This window comes from Saccopteryx leptura, chromosome 2 (genome assembly GCF_036850995.1).
Source record: "Saccopteryx leptura isolate mSacLep1 chromosome 2, mSacLep1_pri_phased_curated, whole genome shotgun sequence".
NCBI classification, from domain to species: domain Eukaryota; kingdom Metazoa; phylum Chordata; class Mammalia; order Chiroptera; family Emballonuridae; genus Saccopteryx; species Saccopteryx leptura.
The window spans coordinates 273,158,486-273,163,144 of NC_089504.1; positions in this window are offsets into that span (position 1 = coordinate 273,158,486).

Here is a 4,659-nt window from a genome sequence, read left to right on the forward strand (position 1 = left end):
TTCCCCTCCTCTCTGGCACAATCTGAGTGGGCCCCTGAACCTGTGAGGCTTCCAGGGCCGGGCTCGGGAGCTCCTCCCATCAGTGGGCACCCAGACCACACTTTCTCTTGCTGTTGGGTTGGTCTGAGCTCTTGAACAATTTCTAGTTAAGATTCTTTCCCAGGAGTAGACAAGCATGGTTTCTGGGTCAGATTCAACCCTTGCCATATTGATGAGGGGGAAAATGTCTTTCCGACCAGGTAGAAATGCTTTCTCAGTGTAGATTTCCAATCTTCTCTTTCCTTTTGGTGTCTCTTCCTAGTGCTGGTGCTGTAAAGTTTCTGCTCCTCTGAAGTATTGGCGTCTTTTTTGTAATTCTGGAGTGAGGCCAGCTTTGAATTTGCTCCTTTCTGAAGCAATGGGGTGGGGGGAGGGAGTGTGAAAAGTTGGGGGCTAGGTAATGACAGGAGGAATAACAGCCAGAGTCCTATTAAAATATCTTCTAGCCCGGGCAGGGTAGCTCCATTGGTTGGAATGTTGTCCTGATACACCAAGGTTGTGGGTTCGATCCCTGTTCAGGGCACATATAAGAGTGGGACAACAAATTGATGTTTCTCTCTCTTTCCTTTCCTCTTCCTCTCAAATCAATCAACCAATAATTTCAAAATTCTTTCTAGTCAATGGACTAGGAAATTTTGGGGAAAAACTAAAAGGAACTAATCTGTAGGCATTACAAAGAAACTATTACAAATGGTATATTTAGGAAATTCCCAAGAAGTTCAGGAGAGGACAGTGGAAAGTGAACTGGACTGGGGCAAGTTAACTGAGTCGCTTGGTATCCTTGAGCAATTCACCTTGTCTGAACACTGCACCCAGTGCGTGGTGGGTGATTTATACGGCGCCTGTGAATTCCAAGGCTTGACACATGTGAGGCGCATAGTGAGACCTTTAAAGAGCTATGATAACACGTATTAACATATGGGGAGTATGTCACAATCTTCTTCATTGCTTCCTACTTCCCTCATTCTCTAAGGAGAAAAAGGACCAGGAGTAGTCAGGGAGAAGTGCAGAGGATGGATTCTCAAGCACTAGAACCAAAGGCAAGTGACACTCCCTCAAGATGAGAGACAATAGCCTAAGGTCCTGTGTGTGCAGTCTGACATATGGAGATGGGAAGGATAGAGGATCGAGGGGTTGGGGAGCCCAAGATGGTAGAATTTGAGAATTTCATTGGTATAGAATAATGAGAGGACTTGGAGAGTTTAGGGCACTAGATCATCAGAAAGGACAGGAGATTGTAATAGGAGTTCCTACGGACTATTTGGGCTCCATTAAAAATCAGAAAGAAGTATGTATGAAGATCAAAATCCCTTTTAGGGCTTTGCATGCAATGGGACCCTACACCCACTTTTACTACTGGGGTTTCTAGAGGTTAATGATATGATCATGGTCACACAGATTTGCTTGACATCAGAGTCTTACTTCTTAATACTTTGTTCTGAGAACAATACAATTAATAAAGTTGTAATACTTATCTATTTATGTGGAGAGAAAAAGAAACACACACACACACACACACACACCCTGAAAATAAAGAATATATATTATTTTCAAATGCCCATGAAGTATAAAAAAAATTGACCATATTACTCATAAAGAAAACCTCAGTACATTAAAAAGAAGTTGATCTATTATGGCAGAATTCTCTGACCATACAATACAATTAGAAATAAATAACAAAAGTGGGGAAAAATAAATAGTTCAACTTTTTGGAAAAACTTTTCCTGGTTTACTCTTTTTTTTCCCCCCAGGAATAAGTAGTTATTTATTTATTTTTCTGAAGTTGGAAACGGGAGGCAGTCAGACAGACTCCCGCATGCGCCCGACCGGGATCCACCCGGCATGCCCACCAGGGGGCGATGCTCTGCCCATCTGGGGCGTTGCTCTGTTGTGACCAGAGCCATTCTAGCACCTGAGGCAGAGGCCACAGAGCCATCCTCAGCGCCCGGACCAACTTTGCTCCAATGGAACCTTGGCTGCAGGAGGGGAAGAGAGAGACAGAGAGGAAGGAGAGGGGGAGGGGTGGAGAAGCAGATGGGTGCTTCTCCTGTGTGCCCTGGCTGGGAATCGAACCTGGGACTCCTGCACGCCAGGCCGATGCTCTACCACTGAGCCAACCGGCCAGGGCCTCCTGGTTTACTCTTGCAGTTAAAAGTGCCTTGAACACATACTAATGAGAACATTAAGGACAAAATCTCTGAGGTATGGCCAAGGTGTGACCCAAGGAAAATTTGTAACCTTAAATATTTTAATTACTGAAATAAGGAAGATTAGAAATAAATTAGCTATTTCTTTTATTTTGTATTGGTTTTTTTTAAAGAGAGGAGAGAGGGAGGGAGGGAGAGAGAGAGAGAGAGAGAAAGGTGGCAGGGAGGAGTGGGAAGCATCAACTCATAGTAGTTGCTTCTCATATGTGCCTTGACCAGGCAAGCCCGGGGTTTCTAACTGGTGACCTCAGCCTTCCAGGTGGATGTTTTATCCACTGCACCTCCACAGGTCAGGCAGCTATTTATTTTCAAGCAAATTTCTAAGAAATGATTAGAAAAATCAAGGAAAGGAAGTGAGAATAATAATAAGATAAAAGGAGAAAATAATACGGTAAGGTAGAATTCAAAGAAGAATTGATAAATAAATTCAGGAGCTGGTTCTTGTGTGCATTTGTGGAGAGAGATAGAAATAATAATAGAAAACAAAATTAATAAAATAAACTACCAGGTAGCTAAATCAGTTAAAACAATCAGAAAGTGCATCTGTAAAAATGTATGAATGAGGCATGGAAAACAAACATAATACTGTGGAAATAAAAATAATATTAGAGTTATTTGTGTAACTATGCTAATGTTTTGGAAATCTGGATAAAAAGGATTTAAGAAAACTCCAATGAACCAAAGTAAGCTTAAGTAGAGCTCTATAGCTGAATCATCAGCCTGCCTCTACCCAAGGTCCTTTCCTCTAGTATGAGTTACTAGAGTGGAGGATTCAGATCCGTCTCAGCTGGTCACCTGGCATTTACTGGCCAGCACTCAGTGCTTCTCATCATTTCCAGTCCTTTGGGACCTGGTCTCCTCACTAAATGCTGGACCTCCTATGGGATCCCATAAAGAAGTAAATATAGGGTAAGTAACACTTTGATTTATAACCCTGTTGCTTTACCTTTCACAATATCACACAAGCATGTATTGGATTATCAGGTTTTATTGTAGGGTTGGGGTAACTAGAGGAAATTCCAAAAATGAAAGGAAAAATTTTAAACTGTAGGCTAATATGTCTTTTCCCCATACTCCAAGAGACAACTCTAGAAGTTAAACTTTTATGGGTGCCGCTAGTTCTGATCTTGTTTTCCCTCCCGTCCTACTGGATGACTCCCTATCCACCTTTTGGGAAACAGCACCCTTACCCATAAGAGTTGTTTTTGCCTTAGAATCCTCCCCTGTACTCCCTGCAATGTTTTCTCATCAATGCCTTCCTCAAATTTAAGTTATTCATTCTAGAATAATGCCACAAACGCTCTTAACAGGATAGTCCATGATGGCCTCGGCACCCCAGATTTTGCAGAAGGTGGCAGGGGTGGGTGGTGAAGGGAGCTTAGAACTCCAAGTCTTGCAGCATGGTTCAGGTTGGGCATAATTAAATCTGTTCCTGTTCAAGGGCTTCCCAACTAGAGACTTGCAAACTCTCTTTGCTAGTTTTCCATGTCTGGCTGGTAACCATTTAGTCAGATGTCCACACAGACATCTTAAGCACAGGTAGTCTCAGAGGCGCTATAGTCTAAACTTACCAGGAGGAGGATAAATATTTCCTTAACTTCTGCGTTTGCAAGGTTGCCTCTCTGAACTGGCAACTTCACGGGCGTGGCAGGACTGAGTTCTCAGTCCTCTTCTCTCTTTAGTCGCGTTAAGTCATTATTGTAAACAGAGGACCTTTTAGTATAATAAATCTTCAAAGTTATGCTGTAAGAGATGATCAATATTACCAAGAGATTTGTCTGTTTTATAGCTGTTAAGAATCTGAAAGACAAGCCCTAAGGCACAACTAACTATGAATTCATTGTTGTGGGTCTTGGCATTGAGAAAGAGAAATTAGTTTCATCCTAGGCTCCTGAGAAAGGTGGTCTCACTAGCTTTGACCTTGAAAGCTGACAGGAGCCTCAGGCCTGGGGTAGGTGCAGAGGACTGAGTGTGTGTGTGTGTGTGTGTGTGTGTGTGTGTGTGTGTTACAAAACAGACAGAAAAGGAAAGAGGAAGGGAGACCAGAAAAAGGGGGACCTCCCAGGCACTCATCCCTGTTTGGACCAAAAGGAAAAACCATATGTTAATCTTTTTTTTTTGTATTTTTCTGAAGCTGGAAACAGGGAGAGACAGCCCACACGCCCACCAGGGGGCGATGCTCTGCCCCTCCAGGGCGTCGCTCTGTTGCGACCAGAGCCACTCTAGCGCCTGGGGCAGAGGCCAAGGAGCCATCCTCAGTGCCCGGGCCATCTTTGCTCCAATGGAGCCTCGGCTGTGGGAGGGGAAGAGAGAGAGAGAGAGGAAGGAGGCGGGGGGGGGGGGTGGAGAAGCAGATGGGCACTTCTCCTGTGTGCCCTGGTCGGGAATCGAACCCGGGACTTCTGCACGCCAG